A 20,394-nucleotide genomic window follows, 5' to 3' on the forward strand; every position below is an offset into this window, starting at 1 on the left:
TAAGCCTCACAACCCCAAATCTTGAGAAAAGACAAACTGGACATTTTGCCAGTCTATAACTCATATGGTGTCTTTTCAACCGCTTTCGATGGTACTCGGTTTAAAATGAATGCAGCTGTTTCCAAGACATAACTCCAAAATGATAAAGGGAGATTTGTTTGACTCATCATAGATCGAACCATATCTAATATAGTTCGATTTCTCCTTTCAGAAACACCATTCCATTGTGGAGTTCCTGGAGGATTTAATTGTGAAACAATTCCATAATTTCTAAGATGTTCATCAAACTCTTGGCTCAAATATTCACCACCTCGATCAGATCAAAGCATTTTAATAGTTCTACCAAGTTGATTTTGTACTTCATTTTGAAAAGTTCTAAACATTTCAAATGATTCATGTTTATGTTTCATTAGGTAGACATAGCCATACCTACTGAAATCATCAGTGAATGTAATGAAGTCCTGATAACCTCCCCTAGCACTAATGCTTAGTGGGCCACATACATCTGTATGTACTAAGCCCAATAATTCTGAAGCCCTTTGACCTTGTCCAGTAAAAGGGTCCTTTTTCATCTTACCAAGCAAACAAGATTCACAATTTTCAAATGATTCAAAATCAAATGAATCTAATAAACCATCCTTATGGAGCTTAGATATGCGATTCTCATTTATATGGCTAAGACGACAATGCCATAAATATGTTGGGTTTACCTCATTTGACTTAGTTTTCTTAGAAGTTATGTTATAGATATCGTTGTCTCTAGAATAATCTAGATTAAGGACATAAAGGCCATCATAAGAATTTGCAATACAATAAAGCAAATCTTTATTATAAATGGAGCATTTCTTATCTTAATAAGAAATGAAAAACCTTCATCGTCCAAAACAGAAACTAAAATAATATTTCTACTCAAAGTAGGAACATAAAAGCAATTGTTCAAAATTAACAAAAGCCCATTGGGCAAAACAAGTTCATAAGTCCCTACGGCTAAAGCAGCAACTCTTGCTCCATTGCCTACACGTAGGTGCACATCGCCCTTTTTAAGTTTTCTACTCCTTTTGAGACCCTGCAACATTTGTATAAATGTGAGAACCACATCCGGTATCTAATACCCATGAAGTAGAAATAGATAAATTAATATCTATAACATAAATACCTGAAGTCGTAGTCTCACTACTCTTCTTCTTCTTGCACTCATCCAAAAAGAGTTTGCAATTTCTCTTCTAATGCCCTGGTTCCTTGCAATGGAAGCAGATTCCTTCCTTAGGAACTATTTCCTTAAGAACTTTTGGCTTGGCTTGTGGTTTAGACTTGCCTCGTCCCTTAGGCCCATTACCACCTTTAGACTTGGGCTTCCCCTTATTTTTCATGGGTTACCCTTATTGACATCCAAAATTTGGATAGGCCTTTTCTTGACATTTACCTCAGCTGTTTCTAGCATCCCATGCATCTCAGGAATGGATTTCTCTATGTTGTTCATGTTATAGTTCATGACAAACTGAGAAAAACTGCCAGGTAAAGAATGTAGGATCAAATCCGTGGAGAGTTCTAAACTCAAAGGATAGCCAAGTCTAGCAAGGTGATCAATGTAGCCTTTCATTTTCAAAACATGAGTACTAACTGATTCACCTTCAGCCATTTTGCAATCATGCAATGCAATGGTAGTTTCATACCTATCCTGCCTTGCTTGCTGTTGGAAAGCCTGTTTGAGATGGACACTCATCTCATAGGCCTCAAGGTGCTCCAGATCCTTCTAAAGTTCTAGGCACATAGTTGACAACATAAGACATCCAATATCATTAGAATCATCCATATGCTTCTTATGCTTGTTCTTAACAGCATTAGTAGCATCAACAGGCGGTGGTTTAGGGATAGCTTCATCAAGCACATAGGACTTTTTCTCTTACTTGAGAACAATTCTCAAGTTTCTAAACCAGTAAACAAAATTAGTCCCATTTTCTTTCAGTTTATCCTTCTCAAGGATGGATCGCAGTGATAAAGTGGAATTGTTATTAGCAGCCATAATGATCTGCAAAATATGCAAATATAATCAATTTAGTAAATTAATATTGAGGTGATAATAATCTCCCACTAAAATACAACCCTGAAAAAGAATTATTACAATAATAATATTTTAGTGGGCTAAGATCCATATTTCACCTAATTCCAAGTTAGTTTTGGCATGACGCCTAGAATTAAGTTATTTAGGTAGGTAACTCCTTACCCATTACATCTAATGTAACTCTTAGATTATGAGGTATTGACATCATATGTCAAATGTATGTTATACCCCATCTAATGCCTTAGACCCAAAACCATTTTGATAGCCTAATTAAGCCCAACCAAAATTAAATAAATGAGTAACTATTACTCATCCTATCTTACTAAGATAATCTAAGCGCTTTGCTTTGGCAAAACCTGCATTTTGGTGATCTTAGTCTTGATAGGTATTTAATACATAGGTGGCATTAAACTTAAAATTTTAGAGTGAGGGTTCAACTTTCAATTTTAATTATGTTGTCTTGCATTTATATGTCATAGCATCCTATATACATACATATATATAAACTATCATGCATAGCATCACATACTAATATATGACAGAATATGTAAATGTGACATAGCATGGCCAAAATCTAAAATGATCTTCACAAGCCAATATGAAGATCATAAGGGGCAACCTAGGTGTAATCCTATTACATCAGTTGCAATGGAACATGTCTTTATATCTTGAGCTTGCTTGTCCACACTATAGAATCTACTCGTCATTGGAAGCAACTCCACCATCACCATGGAAGCATGAGTCTTGACTCCTCCATCTTGTGGATCTCCATTTACAAAATGTAAAGAAGCCTATACTATTACATTAAAATAAACGACACGCAGGCCGTATTTAAAAATTACATCCCATAAAAACCAATCTCATAGGTTAATAAGGCCATGCTATACAGCATGCCAAGACACCATATAATCATAACATATTTCATGCAAACATGTTATAAACTTATTATCTTAAAGTTTATTTTGTTGCGGGAACGATATCTAAGGCGCTACGCACACGGCCTAAATCCCCTTATTCTGCATATCAGTCAGATTAATTTTACTGATCTTATCAGTATTTGTTTTATCATATCAAACAATTCTGACTATACAGAAAATGATACCATTGTTTATTAATCATATTAACAAACAACAGTAACGCATATGTGTGTGTATACTTTGTGAAAATGATTTTCACATAAAGCCTATAGATATCATGGATTCATATCACATATAAATCTATTATTTTTGACATCATATGTAAAATGAACTATACGGTTTAATTACCATGCCATTCTAGCAAACTTATATCACATATAACACATCAAACATGACATATTCGACTTAAACGAAGAGCACAGGTTGGCTCTGATACCACTGTTAGGAAATTCAGAGATTTACTGCAACCCAAACACGCAGTGGAAAAATTAAAATCTTTGATTTTCTTCCTGAAATCCGTGTGCTTCGTTTAATTCAAAAAGAAGGATAAGCTACTAACCTGTTAGACACGACGAGAAGATATAATCCCGGACTCAAGGTGCTGCTTTTTCAATGAACACCCGCTATGGTATCCACACGAACGTCTCTTATCCTTCTAGAGTGCTAGCTCTTTCTGATGGATATGCTATGTGTTTCAATCTGCAGCTTCAAAACGAATTCTCCAAAAAAGTCTCCCCCACAATTCGTAGCAGGAGTTATATATGTTTTAAGTCTTTCACTTTTCCCACACTTTTTTTTGCAAAAGAGTTGTGTGCATAACCCACTATCATAATCTCACAGATACTCTAATATCTTACGTGATAGTTTATTTTAATAAGGAAAACCGAAGTATCTTTTGTCTGTAACAGTTACAGATAGACTGCAGACCTTTTAAATATTATTATCTCATAATAATATTTAATATTAATAATAACAACATCTTTATTATTATTAATTATACTAATGAGCTTTTAGACCATTAATATAACACATCAACAACGTTCTTTTGTGTGTGACCCAATAGATTCATATTAATTAGAAATAGGCCCAGTCCCACAAGGCCCATAAATCATAAGCGGCCTCTAGCAAGACATTATGACTACCCAATTAATATGAGGATCGATAGTCCGATAAAGCCTATTAAATAGAACATGTATTAATCCATTTGTCAATCGATATCTAGTTTGAACATAAGTCATAGTCAATGTCAAACTTATAATGTTCAAACTTATAATGTTCAAACTTATGATTTCTCGATCTCTAAGTAGATTGATAAATTCAAATGATATTGATCACACTATCAATTCATTTGAGCACGGCCATGCATTTCTCAGTCTCACTTATCGAGGGGCCCAGAAGACATCTATCTCAAAGAGAGGGACAAATTCTATCTTGATTGTTCAATATCCTCTACATAATTTCTATTATGCTCAATCATAACCTTTATGATTGTCTGATTAAAGACAATGTTTGGTTATGTCAAAACATAACAGTCCTTATGTTGGAAACTATGACAATCTCAAGTCAAAGGATTAATACATAACTACTTTGAGATTCACTTATGACAATAACCCATATAGTGATCTCAGTGCGGGTCCATCCAATACTTTGTTCTCTAACAAGTATCTGTGATTATTGAATTATATCAACATATACATAATCATCTCATGATTATCAATCAATAACCATACTAGTTATATTTTATTATTATCAACATAATAATAAGTAACCAGGGATGTTAATCATTATTATGTAACATGCAAACAAATAATAATGATAGTAAAAACCTCTTTTATTAATAACCAAAACGACATACAAAAAGGTCCAAGATAATGGCTTAGGGCAAATACATTAACAAAAAGCAGCTGCAAAGAGGAGTCAATGAGGTAAGTACATATTCTCTCACTTCTCAAATTTCTAAACTAACATCTGCTGTGAGAAGTCTTATCTTAGGTCAAGCTCAACAAGCTCAACAACTTCAGCAAATCAGACCATGTCGTATATGTGCACATGTAGGACACCCAACTCATCAATGTCCTACACTTCATGAGGATGACCAGCAATAAATGCAATTGGAGGATTCAATAGCCAGCCAAGACATGATCCCTACTCTAACACCTACAATTCAGGTTGGAGGGACCATCCGAACTTCAGCTATGCAAGGGCTAACAACCACCAAAACTACCAATGAAATCCAACACCTCCAAGCTCCAATATGCACCTTGAGGATATGATGAAGACATTGACAAATTCTGTGCAAAGTCTCCAACAGTAGATGGGTCAAATAGCCACTTCAGTGAGCAAGCTTGAGTATCAAAGAAAGTTGCCATCGCAAACTGAGACCAATCCCATACGAAATGTAAGCGCAATCATGTTAAGAAGTGGGAAAGAGCTTCAAGATGTCAAGGCTGATGATGGAAGTTCACAAGTGCAAAAACAAGCTACTGAAGAAAAACAGTCAGAAAATTGTTTGTCCAAACAAACTGGTCAAACAACACCAGTGCACCAGCAGAATACAAATCAGCAAGTAAGTTTCAAGATTCCACCTCCCTTTCCAAAAAGGTTTGAAAAATCACAAAAAGAAAAAGAAGAAAGAGAGATCCTTGAAACCTTTAGGAAAGTGGAGATCAACATACTCTTGCTAGATGCTGTGAAACAAATTGCTATGTGCACTAACCGAAGAAAGCTTGCTGAGAAAGAAAAGGTAAGTGTGGGAGAAGTTGTGACAGTTGTCATAAAGAGAAAACTCCTAGCCCAGTGCAAAGATAGAGGGATGTTTTCTGTCTCTTGCAAAATTGGCAATGTGGGCATCAAAAAGGCCATATGTGACTTAGGTGCATCAATTAATGTTATGTCTCTTTCTATTTATAATTATTTGAATGCAGGTGCACTTAAAGACACAAGAGTGATCATTCAATTGGCTGACAGATATGTAGTATATCCAAAAGGAGTTCTAGAAGATATTCTAGTGCAAGTAGATCAACTTGTCTTTCTAGCAGATTTCTATGTGATTGATATGGAGGAAGACAATAGCAACACTACTTCAGACATCCTACTTGGACAACCTTTCTTGAGCACAACCAAAACTAAGATAGATGTGCATGATGGCACATTGACCATGGAATTTGAAGGGGAAGTAATAAAATTTAATATTTATGATGCCATGAAATATCCCCATGACCTGTCCCCTGTTTATGGTTTAGATATCATTGATTGTTTGAGTCAAGAAGTTTTTGATATGAATCGAGATGATATGCTAAACAATGACTTTTGCAGGGAGGCTAGCCAAAAAGATGAAGGAAGCCAAAAGGAGCCGAAACTGAAAGCAACAGTCTGCTGCATTCAGCAGATGGACTGCAACCAAATGAAGATAGACAGTGGACTGCCCGTCCCACTTCAGCAAACAGAACTCAAATCGCCCAAACAAAAGGAGCAAGCGAAATCCAGTTCAGCCAAACATCCAACACAGATAGTAACTTGTTTGCCCACACAAGTCATGCAGTTGAGACAAGTAGAATCTTGTATGCCCAAACAGAAGCTCCCCGTGCGGCAACTTGCAGAATCTGTAGAAAGTGAGAGTGACTTCTATGAACATAGCTTCTATGCCCAAACTGATGAACCATGGTATGTAGACAAAATAAAGAAGGGTGCAAGACACGATGTTTGGGATGAACCATACCTGAAACCATATTATGAAGGGTTCACAGTGCAAGTAGTGGAAGAAGTTCCTGACTCGCTGTTGTCGAAGCCGATCAAAAATAACCTTTCCAATTATCAACAATATTACTACTATAGATAGTGGTAAAGGATCGAATCCATAGAGAATTGAAAACTTATCTATCGTTTTCTTAACAAGACCAAGAGACTAAACCGAATGAGAAACTGAAAGCAAGCAACTGAAAAAATAAAGTGCAATAAAAGTAAAATGGGGGGGTTTTGAGATTGATTTGATTAAGCAACTATTGAAAGCAATTAAATAAGCGAATAATGAAAATAAAATGAAAATCTAATATGAGAAAGGTCTAGTTGAAGAGTTGGATCCACTTCAGTTGTTTGGATTGATCATTGAAACTTATGTTCTTTTGATTGATTCAATAGATTAGTTATGGAGATAGAAAACGCTTCTCACCACCATGTCTCTCCTTAAGATTAAACCAATTAGGGAACGTCCTCTAATTAATTACTAATTAACAAATTGCCAAGGAATGTCCTTAGGCCTTAGGCATCAAAACAATTGTTAATTGCATGAAGAGATAGAGAGATCCAATCCTAGCTACTCAAACGCATGAGATGTTGTTAGATCATACAATTTCCTTAGTTTTTACACCAAGTGTCCTTATGTTTGAACAATCCAAGCAATTGCGGACTTAAAATTATCCAAACTAACAATATATTACCTTCCAATCAAGAATCAAGTGGCCAATTTGATCAAAACAACAAAGCAATAATAGATTCAAGCATCAAATTGTATGAATATTGAACAAACTAAAGACAAACAGTTTATGTTCAGATCTCACAATCCATAAAACAACTTTAGTTTCAACCAATATTCAACTAGAATAAAAGGTTTCAGCCACTCATGGCTGAACCAAAACCAAAAATAAAAGAAAAGAAGAAAGGTAGAAGAAGAAGAATGGAGGTCATCCTTGTGCAATCTGCAGATGAGAGGTGCGAAGATGAGCAAAAGGTGTTCTCGGCTTGGTTAAGAGCTTCTTAAATAGGATTAGAGGCTGACCTTGCTGCCCAAGTTGTGTCTGAAAAGGAAAGAATCGCATTGAATGCACTGCAAAGGGAAGGTGGCGCGCGCGGATGCTTTTCAGAGGAAAGGTGGGGCGCGCGGCATGCATGTGCAGAAGTGGAAAGATATATGTCCAGTCTTTCCTTTTTAAGTGGAGCCTTCGTTTGAATTTTGAATGCTGAATGCAGAAGAGGCAAGTCCGTCTTCATGAAACCTTGCTGCCTAAATAGGAAGATATGACTGCTGTAGGTGTGCACATCATTGAACAAGGAAAGAAAGATCTGCAATTTGAATTTCAAATAATCTTCTGACTGAACTTTCCTTATTTGCTTTTGCTTCTGCACTTTCCTTATTTGAAAACTTTTCTTTTCCGAAAACTTTCCTTATTTGAAAACTTTCCTTTTTTGGCACATTCCATATTCGACACTTTTTGGCAGTTTTAAGGGCATTTTCTCTAGATTGTCTCCTTACACCTAATATCTGTAAAACATGATTAAAACCACAAAATTAGGCAGAAAAGATGTAAATAAACATCAAAAACATAATGATAAAATGGACTAAAATATGCTCTATCAAATACCCCCACACCTAGCCTTTTGCTTGTCCTCAAGCAAATAAACATTGTCAAACAAGCTTTCTTTGCTACTTAATTCTTATTGTAACAACCCGGAAATTGGACCGCTACCGGCGCTAGGATCCAAATCGGCTTAAAGCCGCCGGGACCCGTAGCAAGCCTAACATACATCCTGCATACCTGTTTAATCCCATACATGACCAACACATACATAAAAATTTTGAACTTTCACATTCAATCACCAAACTCAACCTGAGCATGCACAACTTATGATCATAAGCATCAAACCCCACACTGGAGTCCTCAACAAATACTCCAATGGGGTAACATAGCATATAATGAGTTTGGTCTATATAAAACATCATTAAACCATTACATTTGAAAGATCATGTAACAAAAGGGATTAATATACAAACTAGGGTCAAGCACAACTCTAATCCTCAATAACATCATTATATTACATAACTGTTCAATACTATACTTTACATTATATCATTCTCATGTCCACTTCTAACTATTACATAGACATGACTTTACTCTAGCTGACCTCCTGGTCTATCCCGCACCTGCAACCTGGGGAAATTAGGGAGTGGGGTGAGCTACTAGAGCCTAGTGAGCAGAATAGTAAAACATTGTATTTAAAACATATGATATCATGGAATGCATCACCGCACAAAAAAATCACATCAAGGATGAACTTGTCACCATTTAGCCCTCCATACAATCTAATCATGCCAGGGGCGTAGTGCAGGCACGCATGGACTTCCATATCATAACATACATATCCAATCGTGTTGGGGGCGTAGTGCAGGCACGCCCGGACTTTCTCTTATATAGTGCCAGGGGCGTAGAGCAGGCACGCCTAGACTTCCATATCCTATCATCATGTCATAACATATGAGGGCTAATGGATCATTCAACATTCATCCGCATCAACAACATAATATGCAATGCAACATATTCGTGAATTCTAATGCAAGCACCCTAATATATCTCATGGAATTCGTGATGCGTGAATCATGCTAAAACTTTCATTATTTGCTTTGAAACATAGAGAGTTATTCCACTCACCTCTGGCTAGCTCTGACAAGACACTGAAGCAGCTGTCTCACTACTGGGGTCCTCGGTTCCTTGGGTCCGAACCTACACAGGTGGACTCAAATGAGGGACCAAACAAACATGAACAAGACTGTAAAATACTCCCCAAAAACCCCCCTAAAACACCTTAAAACAATCATAGAAATCATGCAAAGGAAGGCTGGACAGGGCACTTTCGGCGGCAGGTTCGGCGGCCGAAAGTCCCTCCAGAGATGAAAGTCATGCACCTTCGGCGGCACTTTCGGTGGCCGAAGGTTCCTTCCAGAGACGAAACTCATGCATATTCGGCGGTACCTTCGGCGGCCGAAACACCCTTCCAGAGCCGAAAGTCTGCTTTCGGGGGCAGGGTTCGGCAGCCAAAGGCTGGCCTCCACAGGCAGGTTCGGCGGCCGAAAGTCCCTTTGGCTGCCAAACCTGAGTTCTTCCAAAGGGCAGAACTCAGCCTCCAACATGCACATTTGCCTCCCAAAACATTCAATCATGCATTTACCTATTCTACAACAAGCAACTCAAGCCAACAAACATATAAGGGTCCCAAACTATCCTAAACCCCAACTACAACACATCAAATATACATAAACAACCCACATTGCTAAAAAATTCAACATTAACCCATAAACTCAAAAATAACCTAACCATGCATTTCTACCCCACAAATCTTCATAAAACTTACTTAAAACATAAAAGGAGTTAAAGATCTACTCTTACCTCTTGAAGATCGAAAGGAGAGGCGATCTAACTCGGAGATGGGAGAGATCTCGCTCCTTTGGTCTCCAAGCTCCAAAACTTGCTCTTTTTGCTCAAATATCTTCAAACCAAGATAAAACTTGTTAAAACTTAAAGGATTTGACGAAAATCATCAAAAACAACCATGGGAGAGCATGGACTCACCGTTGGCCGAAAATGGGGAGAAAACTCACCCGTTTCGGCCATGGAGCCCTTATATAGGGGCTGGCCAGACCACCCTTCGGCAGCCTAAAGTGCCTCCAAAACTCATGCAAGTTCGGCGGCCGAACATGAGGTTTGGCGGCCGAACCTGGAAATGCCTCCTTGGTCATTTTCATTCAAAACTCAATTTCCTTCCTACTTAAAATCATAAAATACATTAAAACATTTTATAAAAACATTATCTTAACCCTTCTAGAGGTTTCCGACATCCGAGATTCCACCAAACGGTAGGAATTCCGATACCGGAGTCTAGCCGGGTATTACATTCTTCCCCCCTTAAGAACATTCGTCCTTGAATGTTCACCAAACAACACATGCACAGCGTAAAACATCAACGCACATACAAAGCACATAAAACTCACCTTAGAAGAGATGAGGATATTGCTGGAGCATGGACTCTCGTGTCTCCCAGGTACACTCCTCAATGTTGTGGTGATTCCAAAGGACTTTCACCATCGGGATTTCCTTATTCCTTAACTTTCTGATCTGGGTGTCTAGGATCCGTACTGGCTACTCAACATAGGTGAGATCTTCTTGGATCTCAACATTAGGCTCACTAAGAACCTTGCTCGGATCTGACAGAAATTTCCTCAACATGGAAACATGGAAAACCGGATGGATTCTTTCCATAGAAGCAGGTAAGTCCAACTTGTACGATACATTCCCAATCTTCTGCAAGATCTCAAAGGGTCCGATGTATCGTGGAGCTAGCTTACCTTTCTTCCCGAACTGAATCACCCCTTTCATTGGAGACACTTTGAGCAATACCAAATCCCCCTCTTGAAACTCCACTTGCCTTCTGCGGATATCTGCATAACTCTTCTGCCTGCTCGTAGCAGTCTTGATCCTTTCTCTGATTATGTGCACCACTCTGCTGGTGATCTCTACTAGCTCAGGTCCTGCCAAGGCCCTTTCTCTAACTTCTTCCCAACAGACAGGCGACCTGCACTTCCTTCCATACAAATCCTTATATGGAGCCATCCCTATGCTAGCATGATGGCTGTTATTGTAGGCAAACTCCACCAAAGGTAGATGCTGCCTCCAAGAACTGCCAAAATCCAGCACACACATTCTGAGCATATCCTCTATTGTCTTGATGGTCCTCTCTGATTGTCCGTCCGTCCGAGGATGGAAAGCAGTGCTAAAATCCAACCTGGTACCCATAGCGTTCTGCAGGCTCTGCCAAAACCTGGAGGTGAACTGGGGTCCTCTATCAGACACTATTGAAACAGGAACCCCATGCAACCTGACAACCTCATCAACATACACCTGCGCCAACTTGTCCACAGAATAGCCGCTCCTGACAGGGATGAAGTGAGCAGATTTGGTCAGTTTGTCCACAATCACCCATATGGAGTCCAATCTGTTGGACGTTGCCGGTAACCCCACCACGAAGTCCATACCTATATTCTCCCATTTCCACTCTGGAATCGACAATGGGTTAAGTATTCCAGCTGGTTTCTGATGTTCTAGCTTCACCCTCTGACATACTTCGCAGGCTGACACTAACTGTGCCACTTCTCTCTTCATAGCTGGCCACCAATAAACTCTTTTCAAATCTTAATATATTTTGGTGGCTCTAGGGTGAACACTGTACCTAGCATTATGAGCTTCCCGCATAATGTCTCCTTTTAGACCCACGTCATCTGGTACATACAATCTATTCCCATAGCGGAGGATCCCTTTGCTGTCAAATGTGAACTCTTCATTCTTGCGTGACTAAACAGTCCTGGCAATCTTCACTAACTCTGGGTCCTCATGCTGTTTCTGAGCCACCTGCTCCAAAAACACAGGTGTTACTCTCATCTGGGCTATCAAAGCACCTGTACCAGACAACTCCAACTGTAGACCTTCATTAATGAGCTTATAAAACTCCCTCACCATCAGTCTCCTCTCTACTGTGACATGGGACAAACTGCCAAGTGATTTCCGGCTTAAGGCGTATGCCACAACATTCACCTTACCCGGATGGTACTGAATCTTGCAATCATAGTCACTAAGCAGTTCTACCCATCTCCTTTGCCTCAGATTCTATTCTCTCTGACTCAAGATGTACTGCAAGCTTTTATGATCTGTGAAGATCTCACATTTTACCCCATAAAGGTAATGCCTCCACATCTTGAGTGCAAAGATCACCGCTGCCATTTCTAGGTCATGTGTAGGGTAATTCAACTCGTGCTTCTTCAGCTGCCTAGAAGTATAAGCAATTACCCTTTCATTCTGCATCAGTACACAATCCAGTCCCACACGGGACGCATCACAGTACACTGTGAAGTCTTCATTACTAGTTGGCAGAGCTAACACCGGTGCCAACGTCAACCTCTTCTTTATCTCTTCAAAGCTTTCTTCACACTGGTCAGTCCACACAAACCTCTGATTCTTCTTAGTCAGTCTGGTCATAGGAGCTGCAATCTTAGAGAAGTCCTGAACGAACCTTCTGTAGTAACCTGCCAAACCCAAGAAGCTCTTGATCTCTGTCACAGTAGTGGGTCTAGGCCAGTTAGCTACAGCTTCCACTTTCTTGGGGTCCCCCTCTATTCCGTTTTCTGACACAACATGCCCCAATAATGAAATGCTCCTCAGCCAGAATTCACACTTGCAGAACTTGGCATACAAGCCATGTTCCCTCAAGGTCTGCAGAACTAACCTTAGATGATGGGCATGCTCCTCTGCATTCCTGGAATACACTAAGATATCATCTATGAAGACAATAACAAAGTGATCCAGGTATTGACTAAACACTCTGTTCATGAGATCCATGAATGCTGCAGGGGCATTGGTTAACCCGAACGGCATCACAAGGAACTCATAGTGCCCATATCTGGTCCTGAATGCTGTCTTCGGCACATCCTCTTTTCTTATCCTCAGCTGATGGTACCCGAATCTCAGATCTATTTTGGAGAAACAACCAGCTCCTGCTAGCTGATCGAATAGATCGTCGATCCTCGGCAACAGGTACTTATTCTTGGTAGTGACCTTGTTCAACTGCCTGTAGTCGATACAAAGTCTGAGGGATCCATCCTTCTTTCTCACAAACAGTACTGGAGCAACCCAAGGTGAGGTACTCGGTCGGATGAAGCCCTTATCTACCAACTCTTGCAACTGCTCTTTAAGCTCCTTCAATTCTGCTGGTGCCATCCTGTAGCGAGGGATAGAGATCGGTCTAGTTCCAGGCATTAACTCAATTTCGAACTCTATCTCCCTAGCAGGTGGTAAATCTGGCAGTTCGTCTGGGAAAATATCTAAGAACTCACTGACCACGGGCACTGAGGCGGGCTCTCTGACATGACTATCCAGCTCTCTCACATGAGCTAGAAAACCCTGACAACCCCTCCTGAGTAGCCTACGAGCCTGTAGGGCTGATATCAAACCTCTAGGTGTATCCCTCCTGTCTCCTCTGAAGACAACCTTTGACCCATCCTGACAACTGAACCTGACTACCTTGTCTCTGCAGTCCAAGGTAGCACCATGGGTAGATAGCCAATCCATCCCTAGAGTGACGTCAAAATCTGTCAAATCTAGAACCACAAGGTCTGCTGAAAGGCATCTTCTCTCAACAAAAACTGGACTACACTGGCAGACTGACTTTGCCACTGATGGGTCATACTTGGGTCCACTGACCCATAGGGGACACTCTAACCTAGAGACCATCAAACCCAACCTCTCGACGGCCCTCGGAGCAATGAAAGAATGAGATGCACCAGGGTCCAATAAGGCATAAACATCTGAACATCCAATGATGAGATTACCTGACACCACGGAGTTAGATGTGTTTGCCTCCTGCTGAGTCATCGTGAAGATCCGTGCTGGAGCTGATGGACCTTCACCCCTGAAACCCGCTGAAGAAGAGGCTGCCCCTCTCCTTCTGCCTTTGCCACTAGCCTGAGTCGCGGCTGGAGCTACTGGCTGAGCCACACTACCAGAAGCTGTCTGCTGAGATTGTGCCACAAAAGCTGCTCTAGGACACTCCCGTGCCATGTGTCCCTCCTGCCCACATCTGAAGCAGGCTGTCGTCCCAAACCGACATACTCCTTTGTGCGGCTTCCCACACTTCTACATGCTGCATTATCTGCACCTGAGCTTGAGCCACTTCCTAATCCCAGACCTGACTTGATCTTGCTCCATAACTTGTTCTTCTTGGACTTCCTGTGGCCTCTGTCCCACTTCTTACTGCCTGAAGCTGCTGAACTCAAGGAAGAAGGATCCAACTTTCCCCCACCTGGGGTTCTGGAACCAGAAGGTTGTGCCACTGACTGCTTAACTCTTCCCTCGATTATTGCACTAGCCTCCATCCTCCGGGCCATATCCACTATGGCATGGAAACTCTCCCTTTCTGCTGACTGGATCAAGGAGGAATACCTGGAATGAAGCTTCATGATATACCTCCTTGACTTCTTCTGATCTGTGTCAAGATTCTGCCCAGCAAACGACAACAGTTCCAAGAATCTGTTTGTGTACTCATCCACACTCATCTCCTCTGTCTTCCTCAACTGCTCAAATTCAATCATCTTCAACTCCCTTGAATTGTCAGGGAAAGCCCATCCAGCAAATTCATTAGCGAACTCCTCCCATGAAAGACCATCCACCCTCGGGCTCACATAATTTTTAAACCACTCTCGGGCCTTCTTGCACTTCAGTGTGAACCCAGCCATCTGAATGGCTCTACTACCATCAGCTCCTATCTCATCTGTAATCATCTTGACCCTCTCTAGGTACACAAACGGGTCATCACCTGTTTCAAACTGGGGAGCACCCAGCTTCATGTAATCGGTCATCTTGACCTTGCTCCCTCTAGATGAGCTAGGCTTAGGTACTTGGGTTTCTGGGACCATGGTTCTGCTGGTGGTGGAGGAGGTGCAACATTCCTCGGATTAGGGTTTGCTGTACTTGGGTAGAAAGATGGGGGTGGGTACATAGGGTACTGCGAGTATGGTGAGTAGAAAGGTGGGTATGGCATGTGAGAAGGGTAAGGATTAAAACTGAGGTAATCCGATGTACCTCCCATCAAATACCCGAGATTCTGTGAAAAGGGTGGGTACTGGGGTGGCTGAACAAATCCCGAGGCCTGAGTGCCTCCTTGGGACTCTCCCATACCCTCTTCCGACATACTCACTCTAAGACTGCCATCCCTCCTCTGATCCACATCCATTTCATCCCCCACATCCTCTGACATTCCTCCTTAAACTGTTCCTCTTCTACTCACATCAAAAGACCTTCTAGGGTCCCTCGATGTTCTCTCCCTGCTAGACCTACAGGACATTGCCCTAGGCAATGCAGGAGGAAGGGCATCCGTGCCCTCGTCCTGGGTGGTGCTCCAGTCAATCGTGCAGATCGACGAGTTCCTCTCATCACGCTTACTGAAAAACAACACACATCACATAAAACATCAGCATTAAATGGTTCATGTGCAAACTCATGAACCCGCATCACATACATAGCATATCATCTATGGACATGCATATAATCATGGCATTTCACATCATCATTCAAGACAGGACTCTATATCCTATCCTAGTGGACATGATTTTCCTATTGTGCTTGACCTTATAGAACATCTATGAGCCCGACACTCTAGGTCCGACCATATGAACCTAGGGCTCTGATACCAATCTGTAACGACCTGAAAATCGGACCGCTACCGGCACAAGGATCCAGATCGGCTTAAGGCCGCCGGGACCCGTAGCAAGCCTAACATACATCCTGCATACCTGTTTAATTCCATACATGACCAACACATACATAAAAATTTTGAACTTTCACATTCAATCACCAAACTCAACCTGAGCATGCACAACTTATGATCATAAGCATCAAACCCCACACTGGAGTCCTCAACAAATACTCCAATGGGGTAACATAGCATATAATGAGTTTGGTCTACATAAAACATTATTAAACCATTACATTTGAAAGATCATATAACAAAAGGGATTAACATACAAACTAGGGTCAAGCACAACTCTAATCCTTAATAACATCATTATATTACATAACTGTTCAATACTATACTTTACATTACATCATTCTCATGTCCACTTCTAACTATTACATAGACATGACTTTACTCTAGCTGACCTCCTGGTCTATCCCGCACCTGCAACCTGGGGAAATTAGGGAGTGGGGTGAGCTACTAGAGCCTAGTGAGCAGAATAGTAAAACATTGTATTTAAAACATATGATATCATGGAATGCATCACCGCACAAACAAATCACATCAAGGATGAACTTGTCACCATTTAGCCCTCCATACAATCTAATCATGCCAGGAGCGTAGTGCAGGCACGCCTGGACTTCCATATCATAACATACATATCCAATCGTGCCGGGGGCATAGTGCAGGCACGCCCCGACTTTCTCTTACATAGTGCCAGGGGCGTAGAGCAGGCACACCTGGACTTCCATATCCTATCATCATGTCATAACATATGAGGGCTAATGGATCATTCAACATTCATCCACATCAACAACATAATATGCAATGCAACATATTCGTGAATTCTAATGCAAGCACCCTAATATATCTCATGGCATTCGTGATGCGTGAATCATGCTAAAACTTTCATTATTTACTTTGAAACATAGAGAGTTATTCCACTCACCTCTGGCTAGCTCTGACAAGACACTGAAGCAGCTGTCTCACTGCTGGGGTCCTTGGTTCCTTAGGTCCGAACCTACACAGGTGGACTCAAATGAGGGACCAAACAAACATGAACAAGACTCTAAAATACTCCCCAAAAATCCCCCTAAAACAACTTAAAACAATCATAGAAATCATGCAAAGAAAGGCTGGACAGGGCACTTTCGGCGTCAGGTTCGACGGCCGAAAGTCCCTCCAGAGATGAAAGTCATGCACCTTCGGCGGCACTTTCGGGGGCCGAAGGTTCCTTCCAGAGACGAAACTCATGCATGTTCGGCAGCACCTTCGGCGGCCGAAACTCCCTTCCAGAGCCGAAAGTCTGCTTTCGGGCAGGGTTCGGCAGCCAAAGGCTGGCCTCCACAGCCAGGTTCAGCGGCCGAAAGTCCCTTCGGCTGCCGAACCTGAGTTGTTCCAAAGGGCAGAACTCAGCCTCCAACATGCACATTTGCCTCCCAAAATATTCAATCATGCATTTACCTATTCTACAACAAGCAACTCAAGCCAACAAACATATAGGGGTCCCAAACTATCCTAAACCCCATCTACAAAACATCAAACATACATAAACAACCTACATTGCTCAAAAATTCAACATTAACCCATAAACTCAAAAATAACCTAACCATGCATTTCTACCCACAAATCTTCATAAAACTTACTTAAAACATAAAAGGAGTTAAAGATCTACTCTTACCTCTTGAAGATCGAAAGGAGAGGCGATCTAACTCAGAGATGGGAGAGATCTCGCTCCTTTGGTCTCCAAGCTCCAAAACTTGCTCTTTTTGCTCAAATACCTTCAAACCAAGATAAAACTTGTTAAAACTTAAAGGATTTGATGAAAATCATCAAAAACAACCATGGGAGAGCATGGACTCACAGTTGGCAGAAAATGGGGAGAAAACTCACCCGTTTCGGCCAGGGAGCCCTTATATAGGGGCTGGCCAGACCACCCTTCGGCAGCCTAAAGTGCCTCCAAAACTCATGCAAGTTCGGCGGCCAAACATGAGGTTCGGCGGCTAAACCTGAATCACTTTCAGAAGCCTAACTTGCCCCCTTAAACTATCCCATGTTCGGCGGCCGAACCTGGAAATGCCTCCTTGGTCATTTTCATTCAAAACTCAATTTCCTTCCTACTTAAAATCATAAAATACATTAAAAAATTTTATAAAAACATTATCTTACCCCTTCTAGAGGTTTCCGACATCCGAGATTCCACCGGACGGTAGGAATTCCGATACCAGAGTCTAGCCGGGTATTACATTCTTCCCCCCTTAAGAACATTCGTCCTCGAATGTTCACCGAACAACACATGCATAGCATAAAACATCAACACACATACAAAGCACATAAAACTCACCTTAGAAGAGATGAGGATATTGCTGGAGCATGGACTCCCGTGTCTCCCAGGTACACTCCTCAATGTTGTGGTGATTCCAAAGGACTTTCACCATCGGGATTTCCTTGTTCCTTAGTTTTCTGATCTGGGTGTCTAGGATCCGTACTGGCTGCTCAACATAGGTGAGATCTTATTGGATCTCCACATTAGGCTCACTAAGAACCTTGCTCGGATCTGACACAAATTTCCTCAACATGAAAACATGGAAAACCGGATGGATTCTTTCCATAGAAGCAGGTAAGTCCAACTTGTACGATACATTCCCAATCTTCTGCAAGATCTCAAAGGGTCCGATGTACCGTGGAGCTAGCTTACCTTTCTTCCCGAACCGAATCACCCCTTTCATTGGAGACACTTTGAGCAATACCAAATCCCCCTCCTGAAACTCCACTTTCCTTCTGCGGATATCTGCATAACTCTTCTGCCTGCTCATAGCAGTCTTGATCCTTTCTCTGATTATGGGCACCACTCTGCTGGTGATCTCTACTAGCTCAGGTCCTGCCAAGGCCCTTTCTCCAACTTCTTCCCAACAGACAGGCGACCTGCACTTCCTTCCATACAAATCCTTATATGGAGCCATCCCTATGCTAGCATGTTGGCTGTTATTGTAGGCAAACTCCACCAAAGGTAGATGCTGCCTCCAAGAACCGCTAAAATCCAGCACACACATTCTGAACATATCCTCTATTGTTTGGATGGTCCTCTCTGATTGTCCGTCCGTCCGAGGATGGAAAGCAGTGCTAAAATCCAACCTGGTACCCATAGCGTTCTGCAGGCTCCGCCAAAACCTAGAGGTGAACTGGGGTCCTCTATCAGACACTATTGAAACAGGAACCCCATGCAACCTGACAACCTCATCAACATACACCTGCGCCAACTTGTCCACATAATAGCCGCTCCTGACAGGGATGAAGTGAGCAGATTTGGTCAGTCTGTCCACAATCACCCATATGGAGTCCAATCTGTTGGACGTTGCCGGTAACCCCACCACGAAGTCCATAGCTATATTCTCCCATTTCCACTCTGGAATCGGCAGTGGGTTAAGCATTCCAGCTGGCTTCTGATGTTCCAGCTTCACCCTCTGACATACTTCGCAGGCTGACATGAATTGTGCCACTTCTCTCTTCATAGCTGGCCACCAATAAACTCTTTTCAAATCTTGATACATTTTGGTGGCTCCAGGGTGAACGCTGTACCTAGCATTATGAGCTTCCCGCATAATGTCTCCTTTTAGACCCACGTCATCTGGTACATACAATCTATTCCCATAGCGGAGGATCCCTTTGCTATCAAATGTGAACTCTTCATTCTTGCCTGACTGAACAGTCCTGGCAATCTTCACTAACTTTGGGTCCTCATGCTGTTTTTGAGCCACCTGCTCCAGAAACACAGGTGTTACTCTCATCTGGGCTATCAAAGCACCTGTACTAGACAACTCCAACTGTAGACCTTCATTAATGAGCTTATAAAACTCCCTCACCACCGGTCTCCTCTCTGTTGTGATATGGGACAAACTGCCAAGTGATTTCCGGCTTAAGGCGTCTGCCACAACATTCGCTTTACCCGGATGGTACTGAATCTTGCAATCATAGTCACTAAGCAGTTCTACCCATCTCCTTTGCCTCAGATTCTATTCTCTCTGACTCAAGATGTACTGCAAGCTTTTATGATCTGTGAAGATCTCACATTTTACCCCATAAAGGCAATGCCTCCACATCTTGAGTGCAAAGATCACCGCTGCCATTTCTAGGTCATGTGTAGGGTAATTCAACTCGTGCTTCTTCAGCTGCCTAGAAGTATAAGCAATTACCCTTTCATTCTGCATCAGTACACAACCCAGTCCCACACGGGACGCATCACAGTACACTGTGAAGTCTTCATTACTAGTTGGCAGAGCTAACACCGGTGCCGACGTCAACCTCTTCTTTATCTCTTCAAAGCTTTCTTCACACTGGTCAGTCCACACAAACCTCTAATTCTTCTTA

This window comes from Manihot esculenta, chromosome 9, assembly GCF_001659605.2.
Source record: "Manihot esculenta cultivar AM560-2 chromosome 9, M.esculenta_v8, whole genome shotgun sequence".
Taxonomy (NCBI): Eukaryota; Viridiplantae; Streptophyta; class Magnoliopsida; order Malpighiales; family Euphorbiaceae; genus Manihot; species Manihot esculenta.